Source organism: Natrix helvetica (genome assembly GCF_964273705.1).
Source record: "Natrix helvetica genome assembly, chromosome: 5".
Lineage (NCBI taxonomy): Eukaryota > Metazoa > Chordata > Lepidosauria > Squamata > Natricidae > Natrix > Natrix helvetica.
The window spans coordinates 83,353,977-83,375,351 of NC_138551.1; positions in this window are offsets into that span (position 1 = coordinate 83,353,977).

Consider the following 21,375-nt stretch of genomic DNA (forward strand, 5'->3'; position numbering starts at 1 on the left):
GGCCAAAACATTAGCTTTGGGTTCTGTCGAACTCGGGCAAACCCGTAGAAGCCCACCCCTGACATTAATACAATCAAGTGAGTTCAGAAGTCTTGCACTCTTCTGCCCATAATAGAATATCTTATGCGACTAGGCTTGACATTTTTTTTAAATTTTAACCATAATGTAACACATGCAAAAAAAACAACAACAACCCTGCTTTAAACTTAATGTAAGCCACTTTAAATTTCATTGTAAAAAAATCAATTGTTGTGATAGAGTTGTTGAAGTCTGGAGTATTTTACCCAATGCAGTTGTCTCAACTGCTAACTTTCACAGTTTAAGTTCTAACTGAACTTCTGTGGATCTCATCCAATATTTAAGAGGTTCCTAAAGATGTGTGTGTAAGTGCACTAACATAGCCTATTGTCCCTGTCACATTTTGGGTTTTTTTTTTGTTTTTTTTTATTTTGTACATTCAAATTTGTAATTTTTGTTTCATAAATGAACAAACAAACAAACCCACCAGATAACTATCTGTGGATGCAGTAAGACTAAAGAAGTAGACATGTTTTGCTGCGCTTACCATCATAGGGTAACCTCAAGCTCTTATCCATGTTTGATCAAATTCACATCCATTTATGAATCCTCAAACTGTAGAAGATGACTGAGTTAAGCCTGAGGACAGGATCATCAGTTTGAAGTCTTTGTGCCCCCCAAAGTATCCAGCCTCCTGTGAATTCTGTTGACCCTTATCTAGTGCCAATTTGCCTTGACTATTAGTAGTTCAGATTCTTGTGTGTAGATAGCATGAATAAACTCATAGTGCCTTTGACCTCTACCCCAGCTATTGGTTTCTTGAATCTTACACAAGCAGCAGTTCTCAAATAGTTTGGTCTCAGAATCGCTTCACACTCTTAAAAATGATTGTGGGCCCCAGAGAACTTTGATTTATCTGTGTTATGCCTGAGAAAAAAATCATTCATTCATTCATTCATTCACTCACTCATTCATTCATTCAACTTTACAAACTCCTTGGGGAATTCCCAGATCACACTTTGAGAATCACTGCTTTAGGCATCTGTTAAGCTAATATTTCACTGCAGAATTTTTTACCACTATGTAAGAGAAAAGAGAATAAATGTATAAAAGTAAATAAAGTAGACTCATGTTTTTTTTAAACTGTATTTTATCAAACAGCACAATTCTCTTAATCTTAACACGTGTACATCTGCTATTATGCCATGAATGGATTTGCAGTTCCAATAGCACACACTTTTTTTTCTGATCTGTATGCTTCACACATGGTAATCCTCCACTAACTTATCCTTTTAGCTTTCGTTTGGAATTATGTGTTTGGGTGATATCGCAAAAACAAAAGTAGCGGATGAGCTTCAGCCATCAAATAGCCTTAATGGCCTCATTTATTTTAGCTCCTCGGTACGCCTTAACAATAAGCTATAAATTAGAATGGGATGACAATATGGCATCTGAAGAGTGTTTCTCTTTTTAAATGTCTCAATGAGAAGGAAGTCCTGCCCTGCCTGTACACCAAATTATCAGGATCTCAAGTAAGAATATACATATACACCCCTTAAAGTCAGCATGTATGTGTATATGTGTGGGTGTGGGTCTACACCATGGGTGTCAAACTCACATCGTCATCACATGATGTATAGGGACTTTTGTCCCCTTTGCTAAACTAGGGGCTGGCGTAGCCAGAACGTGAGGCATCCGGCCCGCGGGTTTTGAGTTTGACACCCCTGGTCTACACACATGCACACACACATACACACATGCATTGTCAGTGTGGATTGTTCCCTTCAATTTTCTTGGCAAGATTTTTCTCCCGAAGCTGAGATGGAGTGATGAATTCAAGGTCACCTAGTTCGCATTGTCACCTAGAATTCAGTCTCCTGCCTAATTTCTTAACCATTATACCAATCTGACTCTTTAAGAAAATATTAGCATTCATGTTTGGTGCAATAAACTGTGGCCTGTAGTCAAATAGTATGTAAATGCACCTTGGAGAAATTTCTGCTTCCCTGAATTTAATGAGAATGAAATTTAAATGTGTCTAGGATATTACTTAATAATGCTGATTTTATGTAAGTCAAAGTCTATAACTAGTACATGTACAAAAAAAGTTGGCTTTTCCAGCAAGCCGGCCTGGCCTGTTAATTTTAACTCATTTTTTAAATGTATTGTTTTATAAATTCGATTTGTTTTTTTTGGGGGGGGGGATATATATTTAATTCCTTTTTAACTTTTCAGGATGTGTGCTTTTTAATGTTGTATGCTGCCCTGAGTCCTTTGGGAGAAGGGCGGCATATAAATCAGTGGTGGGTTTCAAAAATTTTTGGAACCTACTCTGTGGGTGTGGCCTCCTTTGTGGGAGTGGCTTGCCAGCCATGTGACCTGGTGGGAGTGGCTTGCTGGCCATGTGACCGGGTGGGAGTGGCTTGCCGGCCATGTGACCGGGTGGGAGTGGCTTGGCAGTCATGTGACCGGATGGGAGTGGCCAAGACAATGTCACTGAATTTTTTGCCCCAATGAATGATCTACAAAAAGAAGATATAAAAAAGGAAATTTATTATTTTGTGCACTTACTACTTAAATAAGATTAAAATAAGTACACAAAACAATAAAAGAGCTACTTACAGAAGGTAAGTAGCTTACTACTTACTACTTGTATTTCAAAGGGAATAAATACATATTTAATTTTACACATGTTAACAGCTGTTGGAATTGTGTTTGCACAACAGTGGAAAAAACAAAGATATGAAAATGAATAAATATTAGAATGTGCAAGAATGAATAAATTGACAATTAAAACCAAGAAGGCTTTGAATACTTTTTCACGTTGAATTTGTTTTATCAATTGCTAACTAACAAAAACAGCAATTAGAAATCTAAAAGTATGAAAGAAAACACCAATTATGAAAGGAAAGGTCACTAAAATGTATAAGGAAATATTATTAGCACTTGATCATTATTAATGTGTAGATAACTGCGGGACATTACATACCCACAAACACAAACTATGACAGTGCCAGGAAAACACACACACACACACACACACACACACACACACACACACACAAACAATTTCCCCCCAAAAGACTGCAGATGAAACCAGTTTTTTCCCCTAACCCTAAGAACAGGAAAGACAAAGCCACTGGAATCAAAACCATCAAGGCATTGTGGGAAATTATAAAGGACAGTGCCAGGAAGCTCACAGAACCAGCAACCACATCACAATTACATAAACAACCAGGTATCACACAGAAACAAACAAAATCTGGCAAAGCTGCCTTGCACCAACCTGGCCTGCCCATAGAAAAGAAGCCACCTTGAGACACATACCATACACCAACCTGCACACTTAAAAGCAACATATTGCATCACAAATAAAACATTTGCAAGAAGGAATAACATTTCTTGTAATAAACTTTCTATAAACAATAAATAAATAAAAATTCCCTAAAAATAATTAAAAACCACCAAGTTCAGAGAACACCAAAGGACCCCACAGTCCTCTCCCTCCTTATCTTTTTCCTTTTTGTCCTTCGACTTCTCCTCCTCCTCCTTTCCCCACAACCCCATCTAGCACTGATGATGTTACCTAGTTTGGTAGTGAAATGTCTGTAAAAAAACCACCAAGCTCAGAAAGCAGCAAGGATCCCACTTTCTCCCACCTCCTCCCTCTTTCTCCTTTTTGTCCCCCCCCCCCAAAGACTGCAAATGAAACCAGTGTTTTTTCCCCCCTAACCCTAAGGACAGGAAAGACAAAGCCACTGGAATCAAAACCATCAAGGCATTGTGGGAAATTATAAAGGACAGTGCCAGGAAGCTCACAGAACCAGCAACCACATCACAATTACATAAACAACCAGGTATCACACAGAAACACACAAAATCTGGCAAAGCTGCCTTGCACCAACCTGGCCTGCCCATAGAAAAGAAGCCACCTTGAGACACATACCATACACCAACCTGTACACTTAAAAGCAACATATTGCATCACAAATAAAACATTTGCAAAAAGGAATAACATTTCTTGTAGTAAATATATTTTATAAACAATTAAAACATAAAAATTCCCAAACAATAATTTAAAAAAGATATTCTATAAATAAAAAAAATCCTTAAAAACCATTGTTAAGTATTCCACCAGCAATAATTTATACTATAACTATTTTAAGGTATTGTACCAACTGTAACCATTATTCCACCAGCAATAATTTATACTGTAACCATTTCAAACTATTCCACACACAATAATTTAAAATGAAACCATTAAAAATATTCCATACTACAATTAAACAATTTAAAACAATTATATGCACAATACATTTTAAAGTATTGAGTATAGAATATTTTAAAATGGTTTATTTTAATTTATTTTGGATAGAATCTTTTTTTAAGTAGTCTAAGACAATTTAAAAAAAAGAATCCACACACAATAAATTGAAGTAAACCATTTTAAAATATTCTACACTCAATACTTTTAAGTAAAATTATTTTAAAAAATTCTATGCACAATAAATAAAATATTATTTTAAAATACATTTAAAAAATAAAAGAAAAAAAGCCAGGTTACTTACCAGCAGGCAGAATCAGCAGCTCTCCGATGCAACAGGCAGCAGACAGGCAGAGAGGCAGGAGGACAGGTAAGAATGTTTAAGACTGCTTAGGGCTGGAGAGGGGTGGGGGGGGCTTTTGGCCTAGCCTCGCGGAGGCTTGCCACCCACGCCAGCCCGGTGCTTCGTATCGGAAAGGCCCAAAGGCCTTTCCGAGATGATGCAAAGCTCCGGGCGGCTGCGCCGCCCACGCGAGCCTGGTGCTTCGTATCGGAAAGGCCCGAAGGCCTTTCCGAGATGATGCAAAGCTCCGGCCGGCTGCGCCGCCCACGAGAGCACGGCGCTTCGTCTCGGAAAGGCCCGAAGGCCTTTCCGAGATGATGCAAAGCTCCGGGCGGCTGCGCCGCCCACGAGAGCACGGCGCTTCGTCTCGGAAAGGCCCGAAGGCCTTTCCGAGATGATGCAAAGCTCCGGGCGGCTGCGCCGCCCACGAGAGCACGGCGCTTCGTCTCGGAAAGGCCCGAAGGCATTTCCGAGACAATGCAAAGCTCCGGGCGGCTGCGCCGCCTACGAGAGCACGGCGCTTCGTCTCGGAAAGGCCCAGAGGCCTTTCCTCGGCGAAGCAAGCCTCCCGCCGGCCGCGTCGCCCACGCGAGCATGGCGCTTCATCTCGGAAAGGCCCAGAGGCGTTTCCTCGGCGAAGCAAGCCTCCCGCCGCCCCCCCTCGTGCTTAGTTGCTTACCTGAGGGAAGCAGCAAGCTCCCAGCGAAGAGAAGGGAGTTTTGAAATGGAGGACGACCCACTTTTAAACGGGTCGCCTCCAGCCCGCTCACTGATTGGCTGAACTCCAGCCAATCAATGAGCGGCTAGCTGGGCTAGCTAGCTTAGTGCGGACGGGCGGGGGAGCGAGCGAGCTCCGTTGGGATGGCAAGGGGGATAAAGTGACAGGACCGGTGCCGGTTCCTGGTTACTTCCGGGTCCGGTTACTTCCGGGTTCGGTCTTCAACCGGTTCGCGCGATCCGGTGCGAACCGGTAGGAACCCACCACTGATATAAATACAATAAAAACAAAACAAACAAAAGAAACACTGTTAGATTGGAGACAAAAAATCTATTTGGGAGCTCTTCCTCACCCACACTGCCCAAAATACTTTTCCTTAAGTTACTTGATAAAAGACAGCTAAAAACCTTTTAACTTTGGATCACATCAATGCAGGAGTGGGTTCCGGCTGCTACTACTGCCAGTTCACTCAGGGTTGCACCACCTGTGCACGCTTGATGTGCGCTATGCATGTGCAGTACTAAAAATGCTTCTGTGCATGCGCAGAAGCAAAAAACAAGATGGCGCCACCTAGGGCACTGCCGAGAGAACTGGTTCGAGGGCATGCTAGGCCAAGTTACTACTTCCTCAGCCCACCCGATCCAAACCGGCAGAAATCCACCTCTGCATCAATGATCCCCTATTTGACCTGATTCAGGATTTGTGGCATGTATACATAACTACAGCATTTTTTTAAAGAATAGAATAGAAATTTGCTTAGAATAGAGACTGGTCTACCATCTAGACTTTTGTTTGGGATAAACTAAAACAAAATGATTCAGAATTTGCAGCTAAAATGGTTTAGATGAACAGCAGGCACTGGGGCTGTCTTCCATCAGAGGTAGTCCAGGGAACAAGCGCTAACCAGTATTAAGCATTAACTTAATAACAGTGACAAGTTAACAAGCATTAACCTTTATATAATGTTACAATAACAAAGTCTTGTAAGTCTGAAAACAGATCTCTCTTTCTCTCCTTGTCTTTACAATCCAATAAACCAGGATGGGTCTTTTTTGAGATGCTTTCTGCCACTTATTACCTCTGCAGGTTAAGCTGCCTCTTATCTGACCATGGCCTAGTCTACTGGTTCTTCTTCTCCTCTTCCTCCCATCTCAAGGATATACTCAAATACCATTTCAGTGGGCAGATTGGTCTCAGGGGACACCATACTGGGTTCCAGTTATCCATGTTATCTGAGGTATTACATCTGTCAACCCCATCAAGTCTGGGAGAAGAAGTATGTTGTGGCTCCCATCTACAAAAGATTCTCTCTCTCTCTCTCCCTCCCTCTCCCTCTCCCTCCCTCTCCCTCTCTCTCTCTCTCTCTCTCTCTCTCTCTCTCTCTCTCTCTCTCTCTCTCTCTATCATCTATTTATCTCCTATCTATTATCTATCTCTATCTATCTATCTATCTATCTATCTATCTATCTATCTCTATCTATCTATCTCTCGATCTATCTCTCGATCTCTCTCTCTCTCTCTCTCTCTCTCTCTCTCTCTCTCTCTATCTATCTATCTATCTATCTATCTATCTATCTATCTATGGCACTCACTCTTGAAACATTGTTTTCCCCTACTCAGGTGTGATTGTTCCCATCTTTGACACCCTTCCTGAAGTCCCTCCAACACTCGAAGTTTTAAAGAAGATGTTGGATAACCATGTGTCTGAAGTGGTGTAGAGTTTCCTGCCTAAGCAGGGGGTTGGATCAGACGACCTCCAAGGTCCCTTCCTGAACTCTGTTTTTCTATTCTATTTTAAATGGCAATTTGATGAGATGGCTGTGTTGTTTTTAACATCAGTTCTCTTCACTATTTTATTATTAATCATATTGTTGATGTCACTTAAATGTAGTTTTTAACATTTAGTTTTTATTGTTAGCCAGCTAAAGTCACTTTTCTGTGAGAAGGCTAGACAAATGTGATTAATAATTAAATAAAACTGCATTTACACAACACAACCCCAAAAATGGAAACAGATAAGGTATGAAGTTGGCAAAGAACTGATAAAATTAAATTGGACTATCAAGAGGCTATCAAAAGAATCTTTTTAGCAATCCCATGAGGCCAAAACCTTCCTAATGGAACAGAGTACCATATTTTTTCAGGGTATAAGACACACTTTCCCCCCTGCTAAAACAGGGTGAAAATTTGGGTGCATCTTATACACTGAATGTAGACCCGCCCACCTGCCGGCTCCCACCCTTTGGCCTCTGCCTCCCAGCAATTAGCCTCCTTGCAGAAAACAGCAAACAGCATGTTTCAGTTTCAGCTTCAGCACAGCTTGATTAACACAAGCAGCTGATTGTCGATTGGATTGGTCTCCCAAACATCAGCTGTTTCAGGCTACAGGAATTGCCATTGCCTATTGCTGCCTCCATGCACCCCATTTTCAGCCTCCATGTGCCCAATTTTCTACCCATTCTGATCCCCGCTGCCCAGAACGGGTGGAAAATGGGGCGCATGGAGGCCAAAAATGGGGTGTGCGGAGGCCAAAAATGGGATATGGAGAGAGAAAATTGGGCATGTGGAGGCAGCAATAGGCTATGGCAATCCCTGCAGCCTGAAAACAGATGATTGTTGGGTGGCCAATCCAACTGACAATCAGCTGCTTGTGCTAATCAGACTGTGCTGAAATTGAAACTAAAACTCGCTGCTTGCTGTTTGCTGCAAGGATGCTAATTGTTGGGAGGCAGAGGCAGACTCCCCCCCCCCCCAATAAAAGGTAGGTGCATCTTATACTTCGGAGTGTCTTATACTCCCAAAAATACGCTATTAAGAGAGGAATAGATGGGGTTTCAGAGAGCATTTAAAGAATGTATCCATGTTCTTAGCTTTTTGAGATGGTGACACCATTCTAAGAGAAGACAGATCTACAAAAGTCCCTATTTAAACTTTGCTTCTGTAATGAGAATAATAATTAAATCCACTCTTTAGCCAGCATCTCCCTATCTACTAGGCCTACATATCCCTGACCATAAATAATATAACTGCCCTACCTTACAGTGATATAATGTAATATCAAGGGTTTATTGTACTTGTTTTATCCGAATGCCAACTATTATTACTATTGTAATACACATCATTTGGCCTCTTGCTATGATTGAATGTTTTCACCCCATCTACTCTGATAGCTATTTTTATAGTTTCAGATAAGTACAAATTGTCTTGCCTTCTCCCTCCCATTAGGATATTATGCTTGAGAGAAATAGGCTATATCAGGAGCCCAAAGTCAGGAGCAATATATATATAACTTTATTATCACACATGAAAACATGTCACACTTGAAAAGCAAGCATTAAGCATTAAGCACTCCTGTCCTGGCCCTCCATCATTTCAATCACCGCAACGATCAAACACATGTATTTCCTGACAGTAATCCACAAAAAAAAGAAAAAAGAAAGAAAGAGAGAGAAGTTTCCTATATGTACAGATGGCTTTGTCATTCAAATGGCAATAAGCAGGAAAATACATATTTCCTGATTGAATCATCAGTATAAATGGTTGATTTGCTGCTACAGCAACAATAATAACAAATCCATAGGCATAATCTTGATATATTACAGGTGAATGCACATATTATTGCAAAAGTTTGTTCTTGGTTGGTAAGGAAATTCTTCATAGAATTTAGAAGGCACCAATAATTCTTATTATTTCAATGACCGATCTTTTCTATGATTTATCAAGGTGACTGATATGAGGAACTTGTCTAATTTAAACCTCATATCAGCAATTCTGTGAGTGGAACTAGGCTAAAAGAGAGGGAGAGACTGATTCAAAATTATCCGTTGAGCTCTGTCATTAATTTGGGACTTGATTTTGGGTATCTCAGGTCAAAGTCCAATATTTTGACATTGCAATTGGAGCTTTTTGTCATCATTTAATTATGAGATAGCCATGGCAGCTGTGCCATGCTAGAAGTGAGAATTAATAGAAATAGAATAACAGAGTTGGAAGGGACCTTGGAGGTCTTCTAGTCCAACCCGCTGCTTAGACAGGAAACCTTACACCACTTCAGACAAATGGATATCCAACATCTTTTAAAAAACTTCCAGTGTTGGAGCATTCACAACTTCTGGAGGCAAGTTGTTCCATTGATTAATTGTTCTAACTGTCAGGAAAGTTCTCCTTAGTTCTAAGTTGCTTCCTTCCTTGATTAGTTTCCACCCATTGCTTCTTGTCCTACCTTCAGGTAGCATTAGTTATTCTCTTTTAGTTCTGTTACAAAACTTTGTAAGGTTCTGAGCTTCAAACCAGCACAGATATATGCCACTTTCCATTAAAGCTTGTAGATTCCAGCTGTCTCCTTGTCTCAGACCTCAGTGGAAGATTGATGTTCTGTATAAACCAACCAAGGTTAAATGTTTGCAAAAGTGAACTAATTTAAAGGTGAGTAAATAGAGTGTTAGTCATAATTAGCAGGAAGGTGGGGTGTTTTTTTTTTTTTTCATAGATAGAAGTTGAAATTCTATTTCTTCTTCTTAAAAAATAGAGAATAAGGCCTCTCTCCCAAAGTACAAAAAAAAGAGGAGACTGTTAGAACCCTCCTAGATAGTGAACACAATCTTTTTCGGTAAATACTGCAACTTGTAACAGCAAGTCCACTCCTAGGTCTTACCATGATGATAGAAACAGTATTTGAGAGATGTTTGACAGTAATATGTAATATGCAGAGTGTTGTCTATATAACTTATGTAGCATCAAAACCAGTAAAGTCTTGAGGCACAGTTAACATTAAAAGAATTAAGTAAGGGTCTAGTTTGATGATCTCTGATTAAATTTCAGTGACATCAAGAAAAAAATCACCTCCATTACTTTTTCATTTTGTTAAGGTTTTTCTTTCAAAATACTTTTCAGAAGAATTTCAGTGAAATTCGCATGGATGGTGCCTAGCTTCCTTATACTTCTTAAATAAGAAGGTGATTAAGACAGATGTTTGAATAATAGGAAAAGCATGACAGGAGCATTTATGTCAGTTCCAGAGCTGCAAGAAAAGGAAAGAGAAGTGGATTCATACAAGCACATTACACTAAAACTGTTCACGTCTTGGAGCTTCTGACTTTGTGGCTCTTAGAAACTGCAGGTATATTCTATGTATCCCAATAAATGGTCTCTGCAGCATATTGTGAGGGCTCTTAACACTAATGTAAACTTAGTGTTCCTTAATAGTCCTGAGCTAACTAAGGCTGAAAGAGTAGTTGGAAGGATAAATTATTGTGATTAGATTCCTAAATCTAGCACTTTACTTATTCAATAGAAGGAAATGATAAATTTTCATTTTGGAGATGAGATCTCAGTAGTTATACTGAGAATTATGTAGGTTTTATATAAATAACCTCATCCAGAACATAACAGAATAATAGAGTTGGAAGGACCTTGGAGGTCTTCTAGTCCAACCCCTTGCCTTGGCAGGAAACCCTACCCAGCAGCTTGATTTTTCCTTATGAGTAATATTTTATTTGGGGAGGGTGTTGCTTTCCACAGAGGGAAGAGAGAAAGGAAGGAAGGAAGGAAGGAAGGAAGGAAAGAAAGAAAGAAAGAAAGAAAAATAGCACAGCAATTTAGAGCTAGAAGGCTACACGGAGGTCATCTAGTCCAACACCCTGCTGTAGCAGAAACCTTACATTGTCTGGATTATTTTGGTGCCTCTAACAGAGAGGAAAATTGCCAGAAAGGAGAGGAGTTTACTAGGAAAAGGCTGCCATGCAGAGGAAGGCAGAGATAGTCCTTGACCTATGACTACAATTGAGCCCAAAATTTTGGTTGCTAAGCAAGAGTGTTGTTAAGTGAGATTCACTACATTTTACAAGTTGGCCATGCCCACCCAGTCACATGACTGCCAAGCCATACCACAAAATAGCCACACCCACAGAATAGATAGTAAAATTTTTTGAAACCCACGCCTGATTCTATCCTTCTGTTTATGCAGGCTAGAACTATGTTGGCTTTTTTTGGCCACTACAGCACACTGCTGGCTCATAATCAAATGGTCCCCTAAGACTCCAAGATCCCTCTCAGAATTACTACTATTGTGCAAGGTACCACACATACTGTATCTGTGCATTTTGTTTTTCTTGCCTAAATGTAGAACCTTACTTTTATCATCATTGAATCCACGTATATCTAAGATTCATGCTCATATGTAATAGAATATTCCAAGCTGGCCTTTAGAAAGGAAGAGAAAGAGGAGGAGGATCTTATATTTTATGTGAAAAATACAAATATCCTTTACTCCTTCATAAGGAATTTGGGAAAATTCAACATCAAGCTGAAGAATCAGTTTTATGCACACTAGAGTTTTGCCCATGATTATCGTGCTGATGGAAGATACCCAAGAAATAAAGAAGAGGGAAATGGGGTGTAAGAAAAGATACATGTGAGATGAAATCAGAAACTAAGCACCCATTCCAAGAATTCTTTTTACAGAAAAGGGACATGTTCCGTGAAAGAAATGGAAGTAGTGACTGGATAATAGGGCCAGAGGGAGCTGCTAAAATTAGAATGTCACACAGATTTTCACATACATTTAGTAAAAGGAAACATCTCCTTACTATATGATATATTTCAAATGTTCCATACCAAAACTAAATGAAAAATTAATTCTTGAACTGATGCCATAGGTTGGTGCTTGGGCCATTGTAGCTTAGAATATCATTATTTGTGACTGGTAAACTACCTTGTGATTTATAATTTGGATATAAGTGTTAGTTTGAGGCATGATTTCTATTAGCTGCAAATATTATACCAAACAAAACCAATTTGGGGGCTTTGAAGAACAGAGAAGCTAAAAAAAAGAGCACCAAAAGTGCAAAAAATTAAAACAACAATATTGTATTCCTCAGCTAAAGTTACTGAAATTCTTGTTCTTTCTGCATTGTGATATAGAGGTAGTCCTTCCCTTACAGTAGTTTATTTAGTGACTGTTGCAACAGCACTGAAACTGTTTTTCATACTTATAACATTGTACCATCCTCATTGTCACATGATCAAAATCCAGACAATTGGCAACTAATTCATATTTACGAGCGTTGCAATGTCCCAGGATTATGTGATCCCCTTTTGTGATCTCGTGACAAACAAAGTCAATGGGGAATCCAGATTCATTTAGCAACCATGTTACTAATTTAACAACTGCAGTGATTCACTTAGCAACTGTGCCAAGAAAGGTCATAAAATGGGGCAAAGCTCACTTAACAAATGCCTCGCTTAGCAACAGAAGTTTTGGGCTCAATTGTGATCATAAGCCGAGGACTACTACTAGTGGCTAAGGTATTGAACTAGAACCTGATAAAGATGCACAACCCTAGCAACTCAATTGTTTAGAGTGATCTTCTCAGCTGAACTTACCTAGGGTTCACTGCTGTGCAGATACAGTGCAGGGTCATGTAAGCAGCGTTGGATCCCTGGAGAAAAAGCAAAATATAATTCTAACACAAAAACAAACTCTGAAAATATTAAAACAAATTGACCACAATATTGCAAACATATTTTCGGGGGTAAAACCCACTTACAATGACAACCACTTCGAAGAAAGAGTGCAGAGAAGAGCAACAAAGATGATTAGGGAACTGGAGACTAAAACATATGAAGAACGGTTGCAGGAACTGGGTATGTCTAGTTTAATGAAAAGAAGGACTAGGGGAGACATGATAGCTGTGTTCCAATATCTCAAGGGTTGCCGCAAAGAAGAGGGAGTCAAGGTGTTCTCCAAAGCACCTGAGGGCAGGACAAGAAGCAATGGGTGGAAATTAATCAAGGAGAGAAGCAACTTAGAACTGAGGAGAAATTTCCTGACAGTTAGAACAATTAATCAGTGGAACAACTTGCCTCCAGAAGTTGAGAATGCTCCAACACTGGAAATTTTAAAGAAGATGCTGGATAACCATTTGTCTGAAGTGGTGTAGGGTTTCCTGCCTAAGAAGGAGGTTGGATTAGAAGACCTCCAAGGTCCCTTCCAACTCTGTCATTGTTAGATACTTGTTCTAACTACAGTGGTTTCCACCAAGGTCCTCTGTTCCAGTGGGAACAGAGGTTTAATCCTATTGGCCAAAGGGTCGGACAGTTCCCTATAAAGGGCTGCTGTCAGACTCAACTTTCGCTGGATTGTTCTCACTTGTTGTACTTAATAAAGAGCTTTTGTTACCGTTAAGCCTGTGTGTGCCTATCCATTACCCAATCTAACAGTTATTCTATTCTATTCTATTCTATTCTATTCTATTCTATTCTAAATTCCAGTATTATGTAATTCATTTTTATTGTTCACCTCTTTCTATCTTGGGTCATCCTAAACAGCTGATCCTCCATACAGTTCTTTTTACACTATTTTGTTTGGTCCAGCCAAGCATAACTCGGGTCTCTATGATATCCAAAATGGGGAAAATATTCAACAGATCTACATACTTTCTATGGAAGTTAATTCAGCAGTATACCATAACTGGGAAAGGAACTGGTAGAGAAGAAGCCAGAACTAATGCTAAAAACCAAATGCTTCTATAATCAATGCTGAAAATTACTACCGAATCTGAACTGGCCAAGTCAGCAAGTATTCCATGATGAGGACAAATGTCAATGAAACATTTTTTCCTGGGCTGGAGCCTATTGCTTCTTCGCCCTTCTTAACATAAAGCTGACTCAACGGAAGGAGATTTTGCCTGCAAGAAGATTTTATTTTTAATGTTAAAAAGGGAGCTGAATACTCCGACTGTATGGGCTTTACAATTCACCTTTCAAATAGTGTCACTTAGCCTAAGGGAATAGTAACTTCTTAGCATGTTGCTTTATAATAGTGTTCCAAACCTGACTCAGCCAAATAAACTTTCAGAATACAGGGGTAGGAGAAGACACCAAGGCTAAAAAAAGAAAGAGAAAATGATTACTGATTATGTTTGCATATCTTGGTGAACCTTCATTATTTGAACCATGATGATTATTCAACCCAATTTTCAGGGACTGCACAACACACTGAAGTATAAACTTCAGCCTGGGGACAGAGTAGGTTAAAATGTGTTTGGTATTTTGTGGTTCAGTATAACACGAGAACTGAGCTAATAAGCATTCGGGAACTTTGAAAAGTTTTGATAGCTACCTAAATGTCTTTGGGATTAATGCATAAAACATGTTCTAAATACAGAGAGATTAATCTAAGGAAGATGGTTTGATGCCATACAGATTTGAACTGCAAAACCTACATGTGTTACCACTACTGATAACCAATTGAATTAATTGAAATTCTAATCCAAAGCATGTAGAGGATACCAAGGTACCTACCCTTGATGTGTACTCCTGTATACCAATAACCAAAAATTTGTTAGACAGATCATAATATGGGTGATTTTGCATAGTCAAACGTTAAATATACTTGAAGGTCCTTGCTAGAACATTGACAATAATTCAGTAGTTCCTATCAGGAAGCATCTCATAATATGTTAGGACCATGATGGCAAACCTATGACACATGTGCCACAGGTGGCATGCAGCACCCTCTCTGGGGGCACGTGAACTGTTGTCCCAGTTCAGCTCTGCCGTGCATGTGCACATGCCTCCTGCTGGCCAGCTGGTATTCGGGTCTCTGTCGCGCATGCTCAGGGGACAGGGTGTGTGCACAAGGGTTGTACGTGTATGTGCAGGCCATGTGTGCAAGGCCAGTGTGTGCATGTACCAGGGCAGGATGCGTGCAGGGGTTGCGCACATTCATAGGGGTGGAGTGCATGCAGGGGGACCATGCACACATTGCATTTTGGGGGTGCGCACATGCCCACGCGCTTTGGGCACTCGGTCTGGAAAAGGTTACCCATCACTATGCTAGGATATGTTTCCAAATAAATACTGATCATATATCATAAACCTTTTTCTTTCTCTGCAATTTTGCCTCAGCCTTTCTTACTGAAGTAACCTTGTTATGTGATGTCCCTATTGCTATAGAACAGCTAGTCCCAAAAAATGAGACCACATCTATGCCATCTATTTTCAAGAAGTCAATCTTATTTTACTGAGAAATAGGGGTACAGTTTGTTGGTCTCCCTTATTGTTGATTATTAATTATTATTAGATTTATTTTTATTTCTATATATATTTGTGATCTTTAAGTAGAACTCTTGGAACTGAATTCTAGGGTGTACATGGGTATGGTTTTAAGGTTTGTTTCAATTATTTTTATTGGTCATAAATTGCCCAGAGTTAGTGAGAGAAGACGAGAGAGAGTGAGAAAGAGAGAGAGTGAGATCTTACGGTACCATCCATTCAAAAATAAAGTATCCAAACTAAAATCCAACAAGATAAAAGCAATAGAATGTAAATAAACAACATATTTAAAAATAGGAGAATAAAAAAAACCTGAAAGAATAATTCACTAAAATGCCATAGCAGAGAACAATTTTGCTTTTCTCCTAATGCTCCAAAGACAGTCATATGTAGTGACATTGAAAAACATCATTATATTTCAAGGAGTTAGCAACATATTTTGATTTCTCCTTCATTTTAGGCTATTTCTAGCTCATTCTGAATCTGTTTATTTCTTTCATTCTTACTAAAAATATTTATGGGGGGAATTTTTATAAAGCTACAGAGAGTGTTGCGTTATCAGAACCATTTATGTGGCATTTTCACACATGGCAAAAACATATATCTGTAGAAAAGGTGGGTTAACCAAAGACATTTCCTCCCTTGTAACTTACAGTCTATGAAAAGCACTTGGAAGAGGACCTTCTTAGAAAATCTCACAGCCAACATAGGAAAGACAACCTTGAAAATGCTTGTGATATTTGGGCTTTCAGAGTAAATGCCAGAACTTTCAGCTGGGCCCTGAAGGGAATTGGCAACCAGTTGAGTTCTATCACAATTAATGTGATCCCATCTGGTCATACCCATTGACAACCATGCACCTGAATTTAAACTTCTGGAACACTTTTCAGGACTGGTCCCCATAAATATCCTTTCAGGAACTTGTAAGAACACATATTCAATCTACAAACATAACTTTAAAAGTTTGTTAGGTAGCTAACCTGCCCATAACTACTAAAAAGTTCTCATATTCACTAAAATCAAATAGATATGAACTTAACAAAACTGGAGCAGTAATATAGAGCATCACCTGCCTCCAATTTTCAAGCTGCATTAAATAATATTTTGAGATCTAAGTGGGACAAATTGGGATTATTCTAATGGAACTATGAGACAGGCAGTGTAGAAATGTGAGGGAATGTTCCTCACAATGTTGTCTTAGGTGAGATTCTTGAATGTCACAGAGGCATATTTATTGCCACTGTATAAGACAGCACAATGTAACGTCCATTAGACTTGTGTAAGAGAGCTATAAATTTCAGATTGTAGACATGAAACTCTTTACCTCATGAAGATGCAGCAATGATCCAATTCACCTCATGAAGGCCTTTTGATAGTCATCTGTAACACTTTCAGGAAATTTGTTTGCATTTTATAGGATTAGATACTGGGCAGATTTTAATTTTTGATGTCCTGTTTATCTTGAATGGATGTAATTTTGGGATTTTTATCACAGGCAATTGGAATGTATTTTAACTCCTTACAGTATTAAATTAGATGAAACATTGAAATGCAACATCATCTCAGAAAAATATCAACAGAAAAAAAGAGTATGTACACAAAATATTTGATATATTTTTTTAATGCTCAGGATATGATTGAGATTTTCCCTCCAATTTTGCTAAGCATTATGTTCTAGTGGTAAAACAGTTTGTCAGTAGAACACAGGATATCTGAGTTTTCACTTGCTATAGGGTAGTGCAAAATGGCTATAATTACAAAACAAAAATAATCAGTCCATGAGGGAGAAAATACATTTTAAAAATATGCAAATGGATTTCCACTGCAAATATGCTTTCAGAAAATTAAAACTCATAACCAATTGGTACACAGGGACCACTGATTGTAATTTATGCTTTCTTATTCTAAAAATGAAACATAACCCAGGGCAAGGCAATCACACCACCAGACTAGCACTTTACATGAAGGGAGCATAATTGCTTCATGCTAAGAGCCTCGTGGTAATTGTTTCACAGTTGTGAATGTTGGACCAAGGAAAAACTAGGCAGGAGGAACATCAGCTTGATCAAGTTGCAGTGCTGGAGAAAGCTCTGGTGCATTCCTTGGACAGCAGAGGAGATGAACAAACCAAGTGTTGGAGTGTATAAAACCAGACATATCGCTGGAAGGCAAACCACAAAATTCTGACTTATTTATCTCAGCCATATCATGTGCTCCAACTTAGTGGAAATGGCAATGTTATTCTCAGAATGGTCAGCAATAAAAGGAAATGAGGCCATCAAAAAGCACATTGGTTAGATACCATCAAGGCTGACAACAGCAAGAATCTAAAACAACTGAAAGAAGATCAGAAAATGTGAAGACACCTGATCCACATGATTACAGAGAACAGGAAATGATTGTTAGAGAGCATCAACATCATATAGAACTATTTCGTTCTATTTTATTTTATTTTGGACTGGGGATATCTAGGAGGCATCTAAGGACTGTTAATAAACTCAACAATGGTAGCCATGTTCATATGATCATAGCTGCCAACTTGAAATATTTACTCCCACCCTACATCTGTTGCAGAGGTGGGTTGCTCCCATCTCAGCCCAGTTTGGCGGAATTGGTAGTGGCAGTGGTGGGAGGCTCCTCCCACTTCACCAGATGCTTCTGCACATGCACAAAAGTGCTGTGCATGTGCACAAGCACATGCACGAGCACAAGCAAACTGGAGGTAAACCGGTTAGCAACCCACCACTGGTCCATTGGGTGTGTAGAAAGTTATCACCCACCCCTCTCCTAGAAGAATGAAACATTCTAGGAAATATTAAAAAGTCAGAATATTATATTTCTCTGGATGAGAAAAGGAGAAAGATGTTTTTAAAGACAAAGAACAACTTTGGCAGCTCCTTGCCCCCAGAAGATATTTGGTGCACATTAAGACTGGGTCAGCCTATCTACAAGACAATTAGATCTTCAGCTCCAAACTGATGGGATTAAAACATGACCCTCATGACATAATAGGATTAGCCCTCTACCCATCTAGCAGCAGGGCTCACTGCATTGCAAAATCGCCTGGGGACATTACATCACCCAGCAAGGATCAACCAAACTTAATTCAGACAACCTAAAAAGTTATCTATAACCCCTGCATAGCCCCCTGGGAATCTGACAACCAATAGAATACATTTCTTGCACAGGAACAGGAAGCTCAAGGGCAAGGCCCAAGAGAGAGTATAAACACCTCTCACTCTCCACTCCATGTGTTCAGCTGTATCCAGGACTTCAAATACATGTGGTCCTGTTTATCAATAAACCATCTTTCCAATCAGCCTCCATGTTTCCAGTGCCTTTCTCCCCACTTGGAACTGAACCCAGATGGACTTTTCTTCCAACAGGTGGTATGCCAAGAAGAACATTCCAGAAGATAGATGGGTCATATCAAGCTTTAGGTCTCAGGTTGCAGAAGCATTCCATGTAGTTATCTAACAAGGGCAACTCCATATTAGAGAACATCAAAAGACCAACAGAGCCAAAATGAACCAAACATGGCTCCAAGATGAGTTCAGGACTGGCACTGGACAGGTATCAAAAGTTCTTACAAACTGCGTGAAGCAAGCCAAACTCGGCAGAAGGTATCAAACTTTATGTTTTAACTGTTCCAAACGAATCAATGGCTGGCAAGCCCAGAATGCGGGCATTTTCATTTAATCTTCTTCAGTTTCACATGTTCAGTCCAACTCATTGTAGTTACAAAGGCAATTGTGCAAAGTGACTGCAAATGTATTGAGAGGATGCAGCAAATGACCCTTTTTGTTTACTTGCAGTTTTTGTAATACTCTCGGCTTCAACCTTTCTCTTTCTTGCCTTTTCCTCTTGAGTGCCTATCTGGTCTTTAAGATGCTTCCAGCGCTACTGCCTTTGAGTCCTAGGAGCAAGTGGTACCCGAACTCAGCTTTCATTCATTTATTCCTGCTTTAAATCCTTACTTCTTATTATTTCATCATTGTCTTCAACACAGTCAGAACAAAGGAGATTAGAGTGACTCTTGATTTAAAAAAAAACAATATTGCTATCTTTCTTTCTTTCTTTCTTTCTTTCTTTCTTTCTTCCTTCCTTCCTTCCTTCCTTCCTTCCTTCCTTCCTTCCTTCCTTCCTTCCTTCCTTCCTTCCTTCCTTTATTACACTGTGATCCAGCCAAGAAGCATAGAATACAGGCCACTTAGAGCAATTTGGGAGTTTGTTACGATTTATGGGTTCTAACATTCACACTTTATGCTTAATAGATTCATTTTTTTTCCTGCCCAGTTTGGCAAAAGCCAATGAACTATGTTATACAATATAAAGAGAAAACAAGAGACATTCTGTGCATGTAAACATGCATGATTTACAACCAGCCAATTCTAATGAAGAATCTAGATAGTTGCATAGGACTGTTGCATAAATCTAGCAGTATTCCAGTATCTAAGGGTCTGCCACAATGGAATAGGGGTCAACCTATTCTCCAAGGGCAGGACAAGAAGCAATAGGTGGAAACTAATAAAGGAGAGATCCAAGCTAGAACTAAGGAGAAATTTCTTGACAATTACAACAATTAATCAGTGGAATGACTGTTGTGAGAGCTCCAACCTGGAAAATTTTAAGAAGAGATTGGACAACCATTTGTTTGAAGTGGTATAGGGTTTCCTGCCTTAGCAGGTGGTTGGATGTGAAGACCTCTAAGTCTTTTCCAACTCTGTTATTCTGTTATTCTGATTGCCTTTTATTTGTATCATGATCCATTACAAAATGGAAAGTAGGGGGAAGGGCGTATGAGATAAAAACATATTAATAAAAGGCTAAAAATTTTATCTACTTGCTTTAATGCCTCCTTGTCTGCATAAGTTTTGTTTATCATTATCAAGGGAGATTTACATTGAGGTGCTGAAAAGAATAGCAGGTACTGGAGGACTTCATCTATCATCTATCTATCATCTATCTATCTATCTATCTATCTATCTATCTATCTATCTATCTATCTATCTATCTATCACTCTGTGTGTGTGTATGTTCCAGCATAACTCTGGAATGCCTTGAGCACTTTCAAACCAACTTGGTACACAGATTACTTACTGTCTGGAAACAAATACTATGGGGGTAAGACACCCCTAACATCCCTAGGGAATGGGGTGTCTGTTAAGATACAGCCTGTTGTGTCTTTAAAAGGCTTCTATCGTACTGCTTTAAAATGGGTTCTACTATACAGTGCTGTGTAGTTATCATGGTAACAGCTTCACAGTACTCCACAAGGTCACTCCTTCTGGTAAGAGGGAAAATCCAACATTAGAAATTGGAGCGACATTCATGGAAGGAGGGTTAGGATAAATAAATACCCAGGCAATGCCGGGATATCAGCTAGTAAATAAATAAAAAGGTGGGTCTATTCTACTCATAGAAAGATACCATTTTCCAACTGGTGATCTCTGGCTACAAGTAAGCTTATTTGCTGGCCTAACCACTCAAGGTCTTTCTTTGTGTGAGTTTTTCCTTTGTAACTTTTATTTTTATTGTTTGGATGGGTTTTTTAAATGTATACCTGTACACCGCCCCGAGTCCCTCCGGGGAGAGGGGGCGGTCTAGAAATCTAATTAAATAAATAAATAAATAAATTTTACTTGCGATAACCACAAGGCAGAACAACTCATGGACCATCAGCTCAAAGATCCTCACGAGTTTTGTTTTTTTTTAAGGATTGGTCCAAGTTCCCAATTTATATGCATTTGCTTAGAATTGGGCTACTTATGTTGAAACAAATATCTGCTTATCTGTTAGCTGTTCAAGTTCTGCTGCCATCTGTCTTCTGCCATTCTGAAACTGCTTGAATAAACAAAGATGCAAATATAATCCTGAGGATTACACCTCAGTGAATCCCTCTAAATAAATGATTGCAAATGATTTAAATGTGTGCTCACTGAGCTTGCAATATATATTTATTAGGAAACATTTCAT